Here is a 22120-nt window from a genome sequence, read left to right as displayed (position 1 = left end):
TAATATAATGTAGTCACATTCTTTAATGTAATCTACTGTAATGTGATCAGTCAGTGAGGTCATACCAGTGTGTTGGGTGCATCCTCAACCTAATCACTTCTGAGTTATATAAAGGGCAGAATAGGCACCCCCACACACATACACACGTACAGGGGGAAGACAGACGCCATATGAAGATCATCTACAAGCCAAAGAACCAAGGGATGCCCAGGACTACCTACAAGGAAGGAATCAACTTGACTGAGACCATTGTTTGGACTTTTAGACTCGAGAACTATGAGAAATAAATTTCTGTTCTTTAAAGTCACCCACTTATGGTATTTTTGTTACAGCAGCTCTAGGGAACTAAGACACCGTGGTACATGTTATTGATTTGGTGTACATATTAGACATCACCAATCCCTCTCCTTCTCCATCCTCTTCGTTCTTTATTTCTAGATATCAAAAAGTGTGGGTCCCTGTAAAAGTAGAAGATTCTTATTCAAAGTTGTGAAACTAGTGCTCAGAAAATGACTCATTTCCTTTTACCACTTCAGTGTCTTGATTTCTTTGTTTTCCCCGGGGTCTTGAGGGGAATGGGAAAAGAATTCGGAAGTGGCTGGCTGTTTCAGCCAACCTCAAGTCGGAGCCAGAGTTGAGTAGAAAGAGAGGATATTATGATTTCAGAAATATGAGTACTATGAAAAGTTATGTTTGACCTCAGGTTTTTGTCTTTGAGTGATATCATAAGGCGAAGGGGTTTTAAAATTTTTGTTTTTTTCTCTTAGCCAGTTCATTATTAATCTCCAGTACTTTTGTTCAGGGACATTATATAGTTTTCATGGCTTTTTATTGGTCTTCATATGAAACACTATATAGAATGGTCAGTCTAACACCTCAGGATACTTGCAAGTCATGAAACACTTCTTAATAGACTCTGGACTTATTTGATCCACACCATAAGATACCTGTCCAAACACTGCCTTACTCTGGAGAATTGTTATACTGACCAATGTTTCAACTAACTTCTATAGTCAAATTTTTGGATTGAAAGTGATAAAGTATATCCTTCAAAACAAAGTAGCAGTGAACTTATTTATATTCATTCATTTCCATACAGCAACCCTTACTTTATAGAAATGTTTAGACATATGAGGAAAATTCATGTCCTTCTCACTTTTGAAGAGTGTGCATTTAGTAACCACAGTCCTACGTCTGTTATCCTTCTGTGATTTCATCCACTGAGTTTGTTCATCCACCTCCGTCTGCTTCTGACTCGGGTCCTGAGGACCTGTGCAGGCATCATCTCACACCGCTCTCTGCATCCCCCTCAGGCCTTTCTTTGTTAAGGAAGGATGGAAAGAAGGGAGGGATGGAGAGAGAGGGGGAGAGACAGAGAAAAAAGGAAAAAAATTTTTTTTCTAAATACAGAAATAAGAAAATCCACACAAAACATAAAAATCGATAAATTTGATTTCATCAAAATTAAAGCCTTTTTCTCCCCCCCCCAAAAAAAAAGATAAAAATGGAAAAACAAGTCATAGGCTAAGAAAAAATGCTTGCAAACTCATATTGGATTAAAGACTCAAATGTAAAACCTAAAGCTATGAAAATTCTAGGAGAAAATCTTTGTGAATTTGGGCACCACAATCACAATTCATAAAAGAAAAAATCTGCAAATTGAACTTCATCAAAATTAAGAACTTCTGTTCTTCAAAAGACACAAAAGATGAGCCAGACTGGGAGAAAATATTTGCAAATCACATATTTGATAAAGGGCTTGTACCTAGAATAAAGAACTCTTATAACTCAGTAATTAAAAAACAAAACACTCCTTCCAAAAATGGGCAAAAGATTTGAAAAGACTTTTCAGCAAAGAAAAAATATAGATGCAAATAAGCACATGAAAAGATGCCCAATATTGTTAGTCATTAAGGAAATGGAAATTAAAACTACAAGACAACACTCCAAACCCATCAGAATGATGTTAAAAAAAACAGGAAACAAAACTCAAAAAGCCAGAAAACAACAACAAAACTGTCAATACCAAGTGTTGTTAAGGCTACAGGGTAACGGGGTGCAAAAGAGAACAGTCACTTTGGAAAATTTGGCTATTTCTTACTAAGTTAAGCGTACGCTTATCATATGACCCAGCAATCTCCCTTTTAGGTATTTATGAAATATATATAATATGAAAATCTATGTCCACACCAAACCCTGTACAAGAATATTTATAGCAGCTTTATTCATAATCATCAAAAATATCCATCACTTCATGAATGGATGTACAAATTGTGGTATATCCATACCATGGAATACTGATTCATGCCAGAGTATGGGTTAATTTCAAAAGTTTTATGCTACCTTGAAGAAGCCAGACTCAAAGGACTACACTATAGGATTCCGTTTATATGACATTCCGGGAAAGGTAAAATTACAGGGCAGATAATAGATCCGAGATTGCCAGGATCTGGGGGTGAGGGAGGGAATTGATTACAAACAGGGTCAAGGGAACTTCTTTGGGAGATGGAAACGCTCTGAATCTTGATTGTGTTGGTGGTTACAAGGCTGTATAAACTTACAGGACTATATGCCTTAAAAGTGTATATTTTTCCATATATACAGAATATACCTTAATAAACCTGACTAAAAATTTTCCAGCAATATCATATCACTAACAGATGCATTTTAATTTTTTAAAAAATATAAGCAAAATCCAATTCTAGAAAGTTTAGAAAATACGTAATAGGCAAAAAAAAAAATTTTTTTTTAATTATCCATAATTACAGTCCCCACAAATAATGTTAACAACCCAATATACATAATTTTTTATATAAAGTTCAGTAGCTCACTTTTATCTCTTAACATGGTTACATGGCCATTTTCTTCTACACCATCATTGTCAAAGGCCACACAATATTCCATTGTGCGAATGCACCATGGATTATTTAACCAGTTTTCTATTATCGGGGAGCCCTGGTAGCACAACAATTAAGCGCTCAGCTGCTAACCCAAAGCGTGGTGATTCAAACTCACCAGCTGCTCTGCAGGAGAAAAGACCTGGCAATCTCATTGCATAATGAGTACAACCTAGGAAACCCTACAAGCTAGCTCCACTCTGTCATATATGGTCACTATGAATTGGAATCAACTCAACGGCACACAACAACAACTATTATTGATATTTAGGTTATTTATAATGTGTCACTTTCCTAAGTAGTGCTATAGATACACACATACAAACACACACATACCACACATACACACAATGGCGTCCTTGGGTGATACAAATGGTAAACGCGCTCAGCTCCTAACTGAAAGTTTGGAAGTTGGAGTCCACCTAGAGGAACCTTGGAAAAAAGGTCTAGGGATTTCCTTCAAAAAATCAGCCATTGAAAACCTTATGGAACACAGTTCTACTCTGACATACATGCGGTCACCATAAATTGGAATCAACTCAAGGGCAACTGTTTTTTTAATATATACAGTGAAAAAAATTAACCTCACATTTAAATTAGTATACAAACTTAATGCTAAGGCTAATTTCTGATCAATGTTTTGGGCATCAAAAAGCTCTTGTAGACTCTCGCTCCTGATTTCAAGGGCTTTCAGATGTTTGAGACCCCAGGCTTGGGCCCACGGGTCTGGTGCAATCAGCCTTTCACCAGGAGTAAGGTGTCCCAGGTTCTAGAGACAATGGCCAGCTGTGAACTCCCAATCACATCACTTCACCTTCCCGAGGCCTGGTTTCCTCACTAATTACAACTAGGGAGGAATGACAATGCCTTTCTTACCTGTTGTTGTGAGGATAAAATTAGATGATGCTTGTGAAAGCACCTTGAAGAGCATCAATTGTGATTCAAATGTGCATATGAATATTTACTGGGTTTTATTCTTGTTGAGATAACACTGGGGACATTCCCAACAGGACCAGCTTCAGGTGCTCGTGGCTGGTATTAGGATCTTATTGTGGTCCCGGGAGGGCTGTGGGGTGATGTTCTCAGAGGGGTCCTCTCCATCACCCCTAAACGATATTCCTCTGGCTATTATTTAATCCTTACAGAGTTTGGTTTTTATCCCGTAGATCACAAGCTGCTATTCTGATTATATTTAGCAGAGTTGGGGAACAACAAGGTCAGACCTGCATTTTATTTTCTTTTTTATTGTTGTTGAGAATATATGCAGAGAACATATACCAATTCAACAATTTCTCCATGTGCAGTCCAGTGACACTGAATACATTCTTTAAGTTGTGCAAACATCCTTACCCTCCTTTTCTGAATTCTTCTTCTTCCACAAACATAAACTGCCTTCCAAGCTTCCTATCTAACCTTCTAAGTGGCTGTTGTCAATTCCATCCCATCTATATAGTTCCTTAAAAGAACACAATGTTCAAGGCAGATATTCTGTTACTAATTAAGCTAAACTATTGTTTGGTTCAAAGAAGACTTCAGAGGATATATTCGGTTTAAGGTTTAAAGATTATCTCAAGGCAACACCTTTGGGGGTTCACTCAGCCTCAATGGCTCCATAAAGTCTGGATTCCATGAGAATTTGAAATTCTGTTCCTCTTTTCACCCTTTTGACCAGGATTCTTCAGATCTACATTTTAGAAAGAGTACCCTGGTGTGAGGGTGAGGAAGAATCATAGAGATGGTGATCAGTTGCTCGTTCTCTCAGTCCCACTCCCCGCCATTTCTCTGCTCTGCACTGTGTCACAGGAACTGCATTTCCCAAGCTCCGTTGTACATTGGTGTTAAGATAGCTGGGCCCATTGGGATGCACCAGCAGAAGCCTGGGCAGGAGTTGCGGAGAAGCTACACTATTTTTATCTGCTCTGCCTAGGGAAGCACCTATTAACTTCTTTTCAGTTTCTTGGATACATCAAGCCTTTGTACATGCTGTGCCCTCACCAAGAACACTTTTCCCACCCTTTAGCACAGCAGCTTCTGCTCATTCTTCAGGCTGAGGTTTAAATGCCACTTTCTCAGAGAGAGCCTTCCTGACCATCTAATAAGCCAGACCCTTTCCCCTCTGCCCTGCTGCTGTTTACACTGAACCCTGTTAATTTCCATCAAAGCACATATTTCAAGTTATGTATTTATTAGTTTGTTTACTTGCATAGTTTCTGTCTCTCCCACTATACTAAAAAGCCCAAGAAGGCAGAGCATACATCCGTTTTACTCACCACTGTATAGTCAGGTTAGGCTTTAGGGTGCCTAGCACGTAATTTAGATTCTTAATAAATATGTGGAATACCAAGGTAATCTACTTCTGAAAAATCAGCCATTGAAAACCCTATGGAGCACAGTTCTACTTTGGCATATATGGGTCACCATGAGTTGGAATCGTCTAGATTATTGTTGAAGTAAGGATAGTAAGTACATAAAACATGTCCATACTCTCACACAACAAAATTAAAAAATGATTTTTGGTATGAATTAGATGGGATGAACAACCAGCCAGAAGTTGGGGACTGGGAGTTTTTAAAAAGATCCCAGATGTACTAAAGGCAAGGGAAAAAAAATGATATAAACCAAGTGTTCTCAGAGACAACAGTTCTGTTGAGCCGATCAGTGAAATATAGAAATACATAATTTCCTTTCAAAAAATTACTAAGTCGACATGACCTAAATTTAGCCAAATATGTATCACTTTTTTTTATGTAGGATGAACCAAACCACATTTTGGTTTGCCTTATTTGTGGGTAGTTTCTTATAAATTCCCTCCACGCCCTGACTGGTAGGCTCTCGATGAAATGCTGTGGAAAACCAAGATGTCAAGGTATGACCATTGAATTTCACGAGAAGTCACTAAGCCCCTGAATTTAACAACTGTTCAACTGCAAGCATAAATTTTGCAGTTTTGAGAGGAATGTTATGCTGTTTAACCTGAAAGCTAATTATAGCAAGAAAGCTGTATGATAGAAAAAAAATTTGTCACCTAGTTATAAAATCAGCATACACAGGCCCCACCATCTCTCCTGGATTATTACATGTGCTACCTCCAAAGTTACAAAATACTAACAACTTTCAAATTTTCATCAACTTTAATATTTTAAATAATTCTGTTCCCTTGTATAGTATATTCTACTTGAGGAGTTGTCTTCTGGTAATAATAGTACAAAAGCTGAAGTAGAAAAGGGTTTTTTACAAATTTTTTGACTCTGTGAAGAAAATTCTGACATGACTTTAGGGAAAGCAATTTAACAGTTCTCTTAGGAATTCTTCCACAAAAAACATTCGCCAGTCAGCAAGTATTTAGTCAGTAGCGTGATACAGTCAAAGTATGCTATTGATGATAGAACAAAACTCAAATTCCTAAAAAAAGGCCAGACTTACTGGACTGGTAGAGACTAGATGGACCCCTGAGACTATCGCCCTGAGATACTCTTTAAAGTTGGAACTCAAACTACTCCGGAGGTCACCTTTCAGCCAAATGACAGATTGGCCCACAAAATAAATAATATCACCTCAAAATAGTCATCGAGATGAAACCAAATGGTTAACATTTATGCCAGACCAAAGATGAGAAGGCAAGGGGGGACAGGAAAGCTAGATTAATGGGAACAGAACAACTAAAATGGAAATAACGAGACTGCTGATACATTGTGAGGAATGTACCCAGTGTCACTGTGTATGTAGACTTTTACCAAAAAACACAATAAAATATTTTTTAAAATATGCTACTGATGAATCTGTACTCATATTTCACTAATTTTTAGAAGCCCATTTTACAGACTGGACAACTGAGGCACAGAGAAACACAGTGCTTCAGAAGGTCATCTAACACCTGGCTAGGCAGAGAGTAATCCTTGGATCAGTAACATTACCTGGGAATTTTTAGACATGCAGAATTTCAAGGTCCCCAAGACCTACTGAATAAGAATCTGCATTTAAACATGATCCCCAGGTGATGTGGATACTCATTAAAGTTTGAGAAGCACCAATCTGGCAAACCGAGCTGGAGGTGGGATTGCAATCCGTATAGTTTGGCTTGGAAAACTGCTACCACCCTGGTTCCTGGCTGAGATGTCACCTCCTTAGGAAAGTTTCCCATAACCTTCCTGGTTTCATTAGTTGTCCTTGCCATGTGCTCTCAGAGCACCCCTCACTTTTCCGGTGATGGCAACATTTTACAGCCAAGCTGATTAGACAGACAATTCAAGGGGCAATTACAGTAAACTCAGTAATGGCCAAGATCATATATGCCTGTATCCTGGTACTCAATAGTCACTGGATGGACTCAAGAGGGCCATGCATTCAGGGGGTATCTACTTACAAAAGTCTGTTTCATTGACAAAAGCACCAAGCACAGACGAGGGGTGTCTGAATTTGAAACGACCCTTTTGGACCTGCTTTTTGAATGGATACACTTAAAGGCTTCAGGGCAATCTGTAACACCCCCATTTCCCTTTAGAGCCCTAGCCAGCCATTTATGACGTCTTCTTAATGAACTTCAACAGATGGTAATAACCACACCTCAAGCATCATCCCAATAAAATCTAGTAATTACAGCAGCACCTTTCCTATCATTTTCAGCCCAAAAGGCCTCACCCTGTCCCCTAATTACCACAGTCCACAGAGCACAGCCCCGGGAAACAAACAAGGAAATCCTTCTCTGCCAGCCCTTTCACAGCCTTTTGCCGGTTTACAGAGTTGCACTGTCCCTTCCTGTTAAATAAACTATGCTGTGGTTTGGGAGTGAATCGTCGTCTCTTTTTTAATGATGTTTTTAAGGCTCCAGGTATGACAGTGTTTGGAGGCATCAGAGGTCACCAAGTCAGTTAGTGAGTTTCATGGGCTATTGCATGGGGTACAGTCTTTGAGGAAACAAGCAGTTTGCAGATATCCTTTGACATACATACATACACATGCACACGCACACACACGTATACATGCAAAAGCACAAACAAATGGTCATGGAAAATGTGTGAATTGGCTTTAGAGGCTTTCCAGCTCTTCTAAACAAACTGGTCAGTTCTTCTCCAGGTAACTTTTACGTTTCCCTGGAATTAAGGCAACTCATTTTTTTTTTTTTTTATGACCTAAATTGAATTCAGTTCCATGTCATTCTGGTACCTACATAACACTTTCTTGAACACTGGAGAAAAGAGGGCACAAATAATGGCCTGAAAAGAAATAGAGACACCATGGGATGAAGTCTGGGTAAATTTACTCTACTTAGGGAGCAGTGGAGCTGAAATGACAGGTGAGAAATGTGTGTTGAACAGTAGAGAGAAGTGCTTGAATGTTAGAGTTTGGAGACAAAATTTGAGTGGCTCTAGAAGATATTTCAAAGCCCTGTGGTGTATTGGTTAAAAGCTAGGCTACTAACCAAAAGGTCAGCAGTTTGAATCAACCAGCCTCTCCTTGGAAATCCTATGGGGCAGTTCCACTCTGTCCTATAGAGTTGCCATGAGTTGGAATTGACTCAGTGGCAATGGGGTTTGTTTTTTCTCTTTTAGAAGACATTTCCTAGGGAGGTTGTGGAACTACTTTTCTAGAAATTTCTTTTAAAAAGAGAGTGTTTTCTGGACCAATTTAGGTTTAATTCTCTCCAGAGGCAACAGAATGGATTTCATAACCTTTATGTGGGCACTTGAGTCTTTTTTTTTTTTTTTTCTCTGATTTTTTTTACCTCCCCACCCCTGCCCTGCCTTGCAGGACTTTAAAGGACCATGGTTTCTGTTGGGCCCCTCCTTTTGATTAGTCTAAAAGCTTTTAAAAGTCTGACCTTCTGCACAAAAACATTATAAACAAACTGGAAATAGATTTCAAAACCTCTTCTTTTTCTACAGGATGAGAGGGGAACTGACGCTTAATGAGTGCCTCTAAGTCTCAGCACTGTTTAGGCCCCTTTTCTTATCTTATTTCACTGAATCTTCAGGACAGCTGTGCTTCCCTACCACTTATTTGGCATTTCTCATTTATGCTCATTTTTCAGATGAGGAAATCAAGGTTGAGAGAGATTAAGTAATTCATCTAAGGTCATGCAGCTACTAATAAACTTTAAAACTCATACTCTTTTCATTATTCCATGTGCTTTTAAACTTGTCCTTTTTTTTAATGCACACAGACACAGACAGAAATATAAAACCTAGCCTCAGTGTGAACAAAGTATAAAGATTTTATTTATATTTGTATTAGATATCTACATGTTTATAATGACCATTTTTATGCTTTATGTGGTTGAGCGCATATGTTGAGTATATATTTCTGTTTAATGATACTGTAAATGCCTCAACGGAAGGGATCAGCATTTTCATTCATTTTTATTCCTCCTTCCCACCAGCCCTGCTGGCCCGAGCTCATGCAACGCTTGCACTCAATAAACATTTGGTGTATGCCTGATAACCAACCAAGTATTGGGGCCTAGCTATTGAATTTGCGTTTTCATTAGTCCTCAAAACCCCTGGCAAAGAAGCACACGAGAGGGTATCCCACTTATAAAGGAGAAACCAATGCAAATGCCTTTCATTAGATCGGCATCTGGCATCCAAACTGCTTTTTAAAAATTAAGTTTCCTAACTGATGTTCCGACTTAGAATGATGACTATCCTCATAGGACCTGGAAGCCTTCATCAGCAGCTATGGATGTGGCTGGGCACTCAAAGACCTGGCCTTGTCAAAGTCCTTTTTGAGGCTATGAAGATGTAATGCGTGATGGGTCAAGACAGAAACTAATGCCCCAGTGACATCAGGCTGAGCCATTTCGGGGATCTAAATAGGACACTGGCAGTCTATGCCCTGTTCTGCATATCTTACAGGATTCTAACTGCAATTGTCTATTAACTAAATTTTAACACATTTCCCTTATGCTACCATTATGTTTTTTTTTTTTTTTTTTTGCTATATTTGTGAAGGATTTAGAGCAGTATGTCGGCGAGGGTCTTAGCTGGAAAAAGAGAATGCATGCGTATGGGGAAACAAAGAGGAGTGTTTTAAAGGGATGACCTACAAGGTGTAGGCAGCATTAAGGGAAACCAAGCAGGGATGGAGCAAAGAACCTGGGACTAGCAACACTGAGGAGCTAGTACCATCCTTTACCTGAAGGGGTACGGAAAAGGACTGGTTACTAGAACCTGGAGAGAGCAACTGTCTATAGAGCACCACTGCAGCCTTTGGGAAGCAATAGGCAGCAACCTGGAAAATAAGGAGATGGAGAAATAAATATCTTGACCTCATCCGCCACCTACCTCCTCACCTCTTCCCACTGGCTGAACCCAAGTGGAAGTAGAAGGCCAGAGACTCACTGACGTGGTCTATACAAGTCCATCTCTCTGGGCAAAGAACAGCATGAAGAAAGGGGAAAGCAGGCCTTCAGGCAAACAAAAATGCCCAGTGCAAGCAGCATTTCTCAAATTGTCTTATCTGGTGAACTGTTTCTGTTGGATGTTAAGAGGTGTCCTTTAGGAATATTAAAGTTGGGTTGTATAAGAGGATATGTTTGGAAAGCACTGGGTTAAGTACAGCTAAACAGGTCTCTTTACTCCAGAACTTCTTGTTGGTTTTATTGTTGTTGGTGTCAAGTCAATTCCAACTCATGGTGACCCCATGTGTTACAGAGTAGAACTTCTGTGGGTTTTTCTTGGCTGCGGTCTTAATGGAAGCAACTCAAATGTGTGTTGTGACTCTTCAACGGAGATGATCCATTTCCCCAACTTAGTTGGCAAGGGATCCTTTATTTTAAGAAGCATTTCATACCACTTACAGTCCCAAGAACTTGCTTTAAAGTTCTAATCATTAAAAGCAAAGACAAAGTCAGACTGAAGCAATAATGGTAAGAAATCAGAAAATCCTGGAAACCTGAGTTGCTAAGTTGTGCCAGCAATGTAATTGTTAGCGGTCAATGAAAAGTGACCCCAAACCAATAGGGAACACAGCACCTTGTATTTCTCTAGTCTGCCTTGGCTTTGACATGAAGAAGAGGACTTATGTAAAAAAAGCCTGGCCAACTCCCATGGTTGTCAGCCCCCATATGTGTCCAGCTGGTGACACTATGACTCTCTTGTTTTTCTCTAAAACTGTGGAAAATGTCAGTTGCCTCCCAAGACCACCCGAAGTTGCCCTGTTGCCCTCTGTGTGTGGGTGGCCTGTCTGCACCTGATAATAGGACAGTCTGAATCTCAAACAAGTGTAGGTTGAACTGGCCTTCTACTCCACTCATTTTTTCTTATCACTCAGCTCTCTGAGGCACAGTGTGGAAAAACAAACCAACAAACAACTCATCCTGTTGACTGATCACTGACTGGACAAATACTAGTGTTCTGGATAATGATACTAAGAGTCATTTCATCATGTACTGAGGCAGTGGTGGTTCAGGGGGAGAATTCTAGCCTTCCTGAGGGAGACCCAGGTTTGACTCCCGGCCAATGTACCCTAAGTGCAGCCACCAGTCATCTGTCAGTGGAGGTTTACGTGTTGCTATGATGCTGAACAGGGTTTCAGCGGAGCTTCCAGACTAAGACAGACTAGGAAGAAAGAGCTCTTCCAAAAATCAGCCAGTGAAAGCCTACAATGGTCCGATCTTGTTCACGGGGTCACCGTGAGTTCAGGGACAGTTCGACAGCAGCTAAAAACAACATTCGTGTATCATCTTTCAGAATTCTTAAAGATTCCTGAACGCTTTCTCATTTAAGCTTCACAACAACTCTGTGAGACATAATTGTGGCCCTTTACCTGTAGGGACATCAAATCTCAGGGAAATGAAGTGACTTACCCAAGGTCATTTGGCAAAGTTACGCCTGGAAACTGGGTATTTTGGTCCCTAAGTCACTACTTTCTCTACTTTGTTGGCTATATCTTCCCCATGTAGTTGTTGCATGACAGTGGTTGATAGTCTCAGAGGAATTCCTGGCTCCAGCCCCCTACTTTCCAAGGCTTGAGTACCCAGGTTCCTGTCAGCCACTGGGTAACTGCAAGAAAACCCCAGTTCCTGCCTTCATACTCCTGACTCCAATAGCCCTTTACCTTGTGATACCTGCAGTTACACGAAGGTTCTATTTTTTTTAACCTGCTCAACCTCAGATGACCTGGGCAGGGCTCCCCAACACCTGATGGGAGTAGGCCTCTCTTGCATGAACACCACACCTCTCAGCAATTCCATTCGTGCTGTTTCCCTGGGAGCATTGAGTCTGTGCACTGGACATGACCCCAAGGGTCCCACACTTCCTGGATGCTCACTGGCTACTCACCTGTCCTCCGCCCTGCAATGACGCCTACTTTTCCCACTATTAGTTTTCTGCACTTGTCTCAAGAGGCCCCATAATCCTAGCCACATTATCCAGAATGTATCACACGGGAACAAACCATGCCCTGTACCAGGTGAGCAGAAAGCAGACTGTGGGATTATCTACCTATGGTAACTGAATAACAGCTCCTCCAAAATGCTCATGTCCTAATCTCTGGAGTCTATGAACTACAAAAGGAACTTTGTAGATGTGATTAAGTTAAAGATTTTGAGATGGAGAGCTTATCCTGGATTATCCAGGAGTTGTTAGTTGCTGTTGAGTAGATTCCAACTCATGGTGACCCCATGTGTCCAGAGTACAACTGCTCCATAGGGTTTTCAAGGCTGTGACCTTTCAGAATTGGATTTCCAGGCCTGTCTTTTGAGGTGCCTCTGAGTGGGTTTGACATGCCAACATATTGGCTAGTAGCTGAGCACTTAACCATTTGTGCTACCCAAGTGACCTTTATCTGGAAAGGCACAGTGTAATCATAAGGATCAGATTTAGAGAAGGATTTGACAATGGAAGCAGAGTCAATAATGGAGATGTGATGACGCTATGCTGCTTCGCTTTGAAGATGGAGGATGGGCAATGAACCAAGGAATCCAGGCAGCCTTTAGGAGCTGGAAAGGTGAGGAAACACATTCTGTTCTACAGCTTTCAGAAGAACGCAGGCCTGATGACACCTTAATTTTAGCCCAGCGAAACTGATTTTGGACTCCGATCTCCGGAACTGTAAAATAATAAATTTGTGTAATTTTTAAGCCACTAAGATCCTGGTAATTTGTTACAGCAGCAATAGGAGACTAATACACTACCTCAACAGAAAATGTAATCCTAAAGAAGTAAAACACAGGCGAGAAAATATTCTCTGGATGTTTATGTATTATAACAGTAACTTAAACATTAAAGAAAAAACTGCAAAGGCAAAATAAAACTTATCCAAATCCCATTACCCTAAGAATATAGGTCTGTTGTTTTACCCTGTCCCTTTCAATATTTGGTCAGAAATTTTTAAAAGGCAGTTAAAATCAGAATAGATACATACTTTTGTGATTGTTTAATCATAAACATATGTCTAAATTGCTACCAAGTCTTCATAATTATCATTTTAATTGCTCCACAATACTCCCCTGAGAAAATCTACTACAATTTACCAAGTCATTCTGCCATTGCTAAGCATTTAGGCTAAAGCCAATGCTTTGCTGTCACAGCAAATGAATTAATGAATGTATTTCATAGACGAGCACAAGTTTTGGTGACTGAGTGGCTGAGAGGCCTTGAGAAAAGTACTGCATGCCTTGCGGTCCTCACAGAAAAATGGCCCTGTGGGGTTGTTGTGAAAATTAAACGAGATACTGAATGTCTGGTGCCTGACATGATGCTGAACATACATTCAATTCTCAATAAATAATAACTCGTATTATTCGTTTCTTCAAATGGTAATAGTAATTTGATAATAATTCTTTAGAGTCCCTGGTGGTACAAATGGTTAATGAGCTCAGCTACTAACCAAAATGTTGGAGGTTCAAGTTTACCCAGAGGCACCTTAGAAGAAAGGCCTGGCAATCTACTTTTGACGAATCAGCCGTTGAAAACCCTGTGGAGCACAGTTCTACCCTGATACACATGGAGTTGCCATGAGTTGGAATTCACTTGTGGGCAACTGGTAGGTAGGCAGAATAATTTATTATCTAGGATCCAAATTTCCCCAATTGTCTCATAAAAAGTATTATTATTATTGAAATTGATTGGTAAGTCATTAAAGTCTCTTTTTATTTTTAAATTTTATTGTGGTGAAATATATATAACAAAGTTTGCCATTTTAACCACTTTTAAGTGCACAATTATACCAAAAAAAAAAAAAAAAAAAAAAACACCCGTTGAGGTCAAGTTGATTCTGACTCATAGCAACACTATAAGACAGAGTGGAACCACCCCATAGGGTTTCCAGCGTGCAGTGGTGGATTCAAACTGCTGACCTTTGGTTTAGCAGCTGTAGCTCTTAACCACTACTCCACCAGAGTTTCTGTACAATTAAGTGACATTAGTTATATTTACCATGTTGTTTATAGCATTTGGTACCCTGAAGTAAATTTTATAAGGAAAAGGCAAGATAAATGTTTGATTCTTACTCTTTATTTGCCAATTATTTTTAAATGAATTGGTTTCTAGTATTTTCTAAAAATGAATGATATATTTTTTAAAAATATCACTATAGGGTACTGAATTTAGATAATTTGATGTGTTTCAATTCATTGCAGTAAAAATCCTTATTGAAGCTCAAATTGTCCCATCTTTGACAAGTAGGAGCCTCTTCAGATTGGCTCCTGAGTCTGTTGACATAATACTTATAATCTGATAATTTCCTTATTTTACTGATAGGCTAAGATATTCAGGCTTGTTCCAGACATTTCTTACCTCAGACTTAGAAGTGGTCATTTCTTCAAGGAGACTTTTTAGTAGGAAATAGTATGTAGAGATGACAATCTCAGCACAGGAGCACTTGCTGCTATGGAGTTAGCCTCTATTTTTAGGCCTTTCTGATAGACCTAGACAATCCTTTTTTTTTTTTAACTTAAAGATAAAATACATCAAGAATTCATGAAGATACTTGGAATTGAATCAAGGATGACAAGTTTTTACCTAACCTTATCGATTTTACATCTGTATCTCTTCTCTCCCGGTTAATAACCAAAAGTCCTGGTCATTAACGACGCCAACGTATTTATCCATAGGCTTTATCCTGTAATACAAACACATCAGTCAAAATGACTACAGCATCACTACCATCAACTCTGTGGTTACCGAAAACAAGGTAAGATGTTTTGCAGTTCTTTTTGGTTTTAGGATATGACCTGCTTGGGTGCCTACCTAACTTACTGTGTTTTAAAGCCACTTGAAATGTCTCCTGTGTGGTTATGCCATCAACTCTATACACTGTTAGACTCATCTTTCTTTTTTTTAGAGATTTAAAAAATTTTAATTTCATAATTATGTGAAATATTTATTTGGCCCCTATGTCAAATCTAAGGAGTCTTGGTGGTGCAGTGGTTAAGAACCTGGGTACTAACCACAAAGTTAGTGGTTTGAACCCACCAGCCACTCCATAGAAGAAAGGTGTTGCAGTCTGTTTCCATAAAGATTATAGCCTTGGAAACCAAATGGGACAGTTCTACTCTATAGGGTTGCTATGAGTTGGAATCAACCTATCAGTGGGCTTGGTTTTTGGTTTCATGTCAAATCTACAAACCAAGATACATTTAGAGAAGTCCAGCTTCTGTTTCTGTACATTCTACCCTATCCCCTCCCTCCTCCTACCAAAAAACCAAACCTACTGCGGTCAGGTGGATTCTGACTCATAGTGACCTGATAGGACAGAGTAGAACTGCCTCATGGGGTTTCCAAGGAGCAGCTGGTGGATTCGAGCGGCCAATCTTTTGGTTAGAAGCCAAGCACTTAAAATTGTTTTATTCTTCCCTCGCATTTTAAAACAGAAGCAAAAATATATATTTACATGTATATATATGCATCTATATATGTATTGGAAACCCTGGTGGCATAGTGGTTAAGTGCTATGGCTGCTAACCAAAGGGTCGGCAGTTCGAATCCGCCAGGCGTTCCTTGGAAACTCTATGGGGCAATTCTACTCTGTCCTATAGGGTCGCTATGAGTTGGGATTGACTGGATGGCACTGGGCTTGGTTTTGGTTTATTATGTATGTATTGCTATCCCCCAGCCTTTTCTACATAAGCTATGCACAGTTTTCTACCCGTTTTTTTTAATCTTAACCTAACAATAACCAAAAAAACCCCAAAAAACAAAAAAAAACAAGTGCCGTCGAGTCGATTTTGACTCATACCAACCCTATAGACAGAGTAGAACTGCCCCATAGAGTTTCTAAGGAGCGCCTGGCAGATTTGAACTGCCGACCTTTGGTTAGCAGCCGTGCTACTTAACCACTACCCCACCAGGGTTTCCAATCTAACAATACATCCTGGAAATTACTGCAGGATACGGAGATATTCCTTATTCTTTTTTATACTAACAGAATACTCTGCAGTGTAGCTATACCATAGGTTATTCAATCTCTGGCATTTAAATGGCTACACTAGAACCTGTTGCCATCAAGCTGGTTCCAAGGCATACCTACCCTATAGGGTAGAGTAGAACTGGCCTATATAGGGTTTCCAAGGCTGTAAATCTTTACAGAAGCAGACTGTCACATATTTCTCCACAGAGGGGCTGGTGGGTTCGAATCACTGACCTTTCAGTTAGCAGCCTAGGGCTTAACCACTGTACCACCAGCGCTCCTTGGCTACACCATAAACCAAATATTACAAAGTGCAAATGCTGATAAATGAAAATTTATTTTACCAATCTCCTGCTATTTGTTATTGAGATTTTTACAACAACTGTTTTTACTATAATACTGAGATCCACCACTTGTCTGTCAGTTTGTCATACTGTGGTGACTTGCATGTTGCTATGATGCCGGAAGCTTTTGTTTTCCTAATATGCTAAGATATTCAGGCTTATTCCAGACATTTCTTGCCCCAGACTTAGAACCAGTCATTTCTTTAAGGAACTCTTTTAATAGAAAATAGTATTTAGAGACAACAGTCATGTATAGGCATGCTTCCTGCTAATACCAGCAGGGTTATCCATGGTGCATAGGTTTCAGTGAAGTTTCTAGACTAAGACAGACTAGGAAGAAAGACATGGTGATCTATTTCTGAAAATTAGCCAATGGAAACCCTATGGATCACGACAGAATATTGTCCCCTATAGGGGCCTATCTTCGGAAAATAGTGCCTCTGGCAATTAGTATTAAATTGCTGAAGGATTTCTCACAGCTGGTGATGGAAACTGTGCTGGCCAATAGAAACTGCTTATTAGAGCCCCTCCTCAAGTGATGCCCAGGGCACTCACCCTATCTACCACACCTTAGTTATGCCTCTGGCTCCATATAGTGCTGGAAGATGAGCCTCCTAGGTTAGAAGGCACTAAAAATAAACGTGGATCTCACCAGATGGAAAACATAGGAATCAAATTGACTGCATCTGTGGAAAGAGATGATGGAAAAGTTCAATACCATCAGTAAGAACAAGGCCAGGGGCTGACTGCAGAGCAGACCATCGATTGCTAATGTGCAAGTTCAAGCTGAAGTTGAAGAAAATTAAAACAAATGTACAAGAACCAAAATATGAACTTGAGTATATCCCACCTGAATCTGGAGACTATCTCAAGAATAGATTTGAGGCAGTGAACACTAATGACTGAAGGCCAGCTGAGTTGTAGAATGATATCAAGGACATCATATATGAAGAAAGCAAAAGGTCATTAAAAAGAGAGGTAAGAAAGAAAAGACCAAAATGCATGTCAGAAGAGGCTTTGAAACTTGCTCTTGAATATCGAGTAGCTAAAGCAAAAGGAAGAAATGATGAAGTAAAAGAGCTGAACAGAAGATTTCAAAGGGCAGCTCAAGAAGACAAAGTAAAGTATTATAATGAAATGTGCAAAGACCTGGAGTAAGAAAACCGAAAAGAAAGAACACATTTAGCATTTCTCAAGCTGAAAGAACTGAAGGAAAAATTCAAGCCTCAAGTTGCAATTTTGAAGGATTCTAGGGGCAAAATATTGAATGACACAGGAAGCATCAAAAGAAGATGGAAGGAATACACAGAGTCACTGTACCATAAAAAACTGGTTGACCTTCAGTCATGTCAGGAGGTCGCATATAATCAAGAATTGGTGGTATTGAAGGAAGAAATCCAAGCTGGGGAAAAACAAGGCTCTAGAAATTGACGGAATACCAATTGAGATGTTTCAAGAAACAGGTGCAGTGCTGGAGGTGCTCATTCATCTATGCAAAGAAATTTGGAATACAGCTATCCGGCCAACCAGCTAGAAGAGATCCATATTTGTACTCATTTCAGAGAAAAGTGATTCAACAGAATGTGGGAATTATTGAAAAATATCATTAACATCACACACAAGTAAAATTTTGCTAAAGATAATTCAAAAATGGTTTTAGCAGTATATTGACAGGGAACTTCCAGAAATTTAAGCCAGATTCAAAAGAGGACGTGGAATGAGGGATATCATTGTTGGTGTCAGATGGATCCTGGCTGAAAGCAGAGAATACCAGAAAGATGTTTACCTCTGTTTTATTGACTATGCAAAGGCATTGGGTTGTGTGGATCATAACAAATTATGAATAACATTGCGAAGAATGCAAATTCCAGAACACTTAGTTGTGCTCACGAGGAATCTGTACATAGAACAAGAGGCAGTTGTTCAAACAGAACAAGGGTATACTGCATGGTTTAAAGTTAAGAAAGGTGTGTGTCAGGGTTGTATCCTTTCACCACACTTGCTCAATCTGTATGCTGAGCAAATAATCTGTGAAGCTGGACTATATGAGGAAGAACATGGCATCAGGGTTGGTGGAAAACTTATTAACAACCTGTAATATGCAGATGACATAAGCTTGCTTTCTGAAAGCAAAGAGGACTTAAAGTACTTGTTGATGAAAATCAAAGACCACAGCCTTTAGTAGGGATTGTACCTCAACATAAAGAAAACAAAAATCCTCCCAGATGGATCAATAAGCAGCATCATGATAAACAGAGAAAATATTGAAGTTGTCAAGGATTTCATTTTACTTGGATCCACAATCAACATCTATGGAAACAGCAGTCAAGAGATCAAATGACGGATTGCATTGGAAAAATCTGCTGTAAAGGGCCTCTTTAAAGTGTTAAAAAGCAAAGATGTCACTTTGAGGACTAAGGTGCACCTAACTTAAGCCATAATATTTTCAACTGCCTCATATGCATGCGAAAGCTGCACAATGAAAAAGGAAGAATGAAGAATTGATGGCTTTGAATTATGGTGTTGGCAAAGAATATTTAATATATCATGGACTACCAGAAGAATGAACAAGTCTGTCTTGAAAGAAGTACAGCCAGGGTGCTCCTTAGAAGCAACGATGGAGAGACCTCATCACAGGTACTTGGAATATGTTATCAGGAGGGACCAGTCCCTGGAGAAAGACATCATGCTTGGTAAGGTAGAGGGTCAGCAAAAAAGAGGAAGACCCTTGATGAGATGGATTGACAGAGGCTGCAACAATGGGCTCAAACATAGCAATGATTGTGAGGATGGCATAGGAACGGGCAGTGTTTCATTCTGTTGTACATAGGGTCACTGTGAGTTAGAACTGATTTGATGGCACCTAACAACAACATTTTGTTGGATATTCTGACTGTTACTAGAACGAATTCCTACCAAAAAATCTACTGATGATGCAGTGATTAAGCGCTCGGCTGCTAACCAAAAGGTTGGCGATTTGAACCCACAAGTGGCTCCATGGAAGAAAGTTGAGGCAGTCTATTTCCATGGAAATCCTATGTGGCAGTTCTATGCTGTCGTATAGGATCACCATGAGTAAGAATCAACTTCATGGCAATGGATTCATTTTGGGTTTTACTACAAAAAAAACCAGCCCAAAACTTAGTGACTTAAAACCCAACCCCAAACCAAACCCAGTGCTGTCGAGTTGATTCCAACTCATAACGACCCTATAGAACAGAGTAGAACTGCCCCATAGAGTTTCCAAGGAGTGCCTGGCAGATTTGAACTGCTGACCCTTTGGTTAGCAGCCATAGCACTTAACCTTACACCACCAGGGTTTCTGACTTAAAACAACCACCATTTATTAAGCTCACTATTCTGGGGTCAGCAATTGGCTTAGCTTCATCTAGGGGATTCTTATTATCTAGACAGGGCTCAATCATGTATCAGTCGTTAGCTGCTAGATGTGGTGGGGAGACTTGTCTAAGATGACGTTTGTCTCTGCTTCACATGGTCTCATCCACCTGTAGGCTGTCCTGGGCTGTCCTGTGATGGCTGGGCAGGGTTCCAAGAGAGCAGAAAGAAGTGTGCAAGGCTTAGAATTGGTACACTGTTACTTTTGGTACATTTTGTTGGCCAAATCAAGTCACAAGGCCAGCCCAAATCCAAGGGGTGGGCAAATAGACTCTACCTCTGGATGAGGAGAGTTGCAAAGTCATTTTGCAAAGGACATGGATACCAGAGAGAGTGCAGAGACTTGAAACCATTTCTGCAAGCAATCTTCAACTTTGGGTCAAAGGATTTGTTGTTGTTGGGTACTGTAGAGTCGATTTTCAACCTCTCGCAACCCCATGTGACAGGGTAGACCTGCCCCATAGGGTTTTCTAAGCTGTGATCTTTATGGAATCAGATCTCCAGGTCTTTCTCCTGAGAAGCAGATGGGTGGGTTCAAACCACCAGTCTTTCAGTTAGCAGCCAAGCATTTAACTGTTGTGCTGGCAGGGTCAAAGGATAAGGATCTTTAAAAGCTCCTGGTGTAAACTGGAGGGCTTCATACTTTTATCCTGTTTTCTCCCATATGACAGCTGTTCATTCTGTTTAAATAAGCTGACCTCCATTTCCAACTGGGCATAAATCCCTAGGAGTAATCATGAGTAAAATTATAAGACATATTTAGAGTCTCATTTGACTGCTTTGCCTGTGAGGTGAATCTATGAGTCTATAGACAGATAGCTGCCATCGAGTCAATTCTGACTCATGGCACCCTATATACAACAGAATGAAATGTTGCCCAGTCCTGCAACATCCTCACAATGACCAGCATGTTTGAGTCCATTGTAGTGGTTGTGCCAATTCCCTTCCCTTCCCTTCATTGACCCTTTATTTCACCAAACATGATGTCCTCCTCCAGCATGACCCTGCTGGTATTTGAAATACCAGCGACATATCTTCTTCCAACATCACAACAACATGCAACAAACCAACAGGTGGGTGATGGAGTCTATATCTCAACAAATGCAATCTGCTAACCCATTCTGGGTCTGAGAACTCCACTTTGCTTAGGTCCTAAGCATAGTAGATCAGATTTATGGGAAGGTGGTATCAGTATTTGAGTTTGGTTTGAATAACCATCACTACTTTGGAGCTACTCCAGAGTAAATCCCAGGGTCCATGCGTCCCTCTGACTTCTCTAGAAACCTCTGGGTTCTCATGGGCTGATCCAGATAAGAGCAGAGGTACTCCCCAACTGGTACAATGGAGGAAGGAGTAGTTTGGAAGACAGGAGAGCTGGGTTCTGTTTCTGCTATTTACTAGCTTTAGGTCACTGGACAATCAACATCCATCTGACCATCAGTTTTCTCATCTGTAAAATGGGGAAAAGAATGCCCACCTCACAGAGACAAGTTGAGGATTCAATGTAATATGGTATAAATATAAAATAGAAAAAGTAACTCCTTTACTCCCAACTATAGTATTCAAGACTGCTTCTAGCTGGCAGGGAGAGTGGAGGACATAGAGTAAATCCTTCATTAGGCCCCAAATATCTCAGATATCCCCAGACACGGGGAGCAGAGTAACCATTTGTCTAAGTCATCTGGCTTGTGGCAGTGAGCATTTTACAGGTGCAAGTAGTTACTTTAAAGAGAGTCAACAATTACACAATTCAGATCAAGGCTTTAAATAATCTGTGCCCCGTCAGTGACAAAGCTGTAGGCGGCTATGCTACCCCCTTAATTTAGATGAACATCTGCCTCTGTCCGGGCTTCGAGGTTGTACATATTCACAAACACCACCTTCACCATTGAGTGGCTGTGCAGGCTTCTAGTAGCAAAAGGAGAACAAACTTGTTTGGTTAAATGTCTGACTCATCACTCATTGCTTGAAAGGTTTCTGAGCTTGTTACAGACTTTTCTTTAAAAAAAAAAGGTGGGGGTGGAGTTGAAATAGGATCCTTTTATTACAGAACACTTTCCTGAGGGGTTATTTTCTCAAATGTTAATCCAGACCCAGGTTGTTATTCTAAAGGTGCACTGGAGCTAAAGTCTCAGT

At 40.0% G+C, this 22120-nt stretch overlaps 1 long non-coding RNA gene across 21 annotated transcripts in view; it reads left to right on the top strand.

Annotated features, from left to right (window-relative positions):
* The window catches only part of LOC111751050 (uncharacterized), a 279013-nt gene that overhangs the window by 86694 nt on the left and 170199 nt on the right, over positions 1–22120 (top strand). For all 21 annotated transcript variants that reach the window (XR_010322121.1, XR_010322124.1, XR_010322122.1 and 18 more), the window contains one exon: positions 14950–15029. This is a non-coding gene — a long non-coding RNA (uncharacterized LOC111751050). The remainder of the gene's footprint in view (positions 1–14949; positions 15030–22120) is intronic.

Source organism: Loxodonta africana, chromosome 5 (genome assembly GCF_030014295.1).
Source record: "Loxodonta africana isolate mLoxAfr1 chromosome 5, mLoxAfr1.hap2, whole genome shotgun sequence".
In the NCBI taxonomy this organism is placed as follows: domain Eukaryota; kingdom Metazoa; phylum Chordata; class Mammalia; order Proboscidea; family Elephantidae; genus Loxodonta; species Loxodonta africana.
Note: the sequence above shows the minus strand (reverse complement) of the source record. Positions and strands in the feature narration are given on the sequence as shown.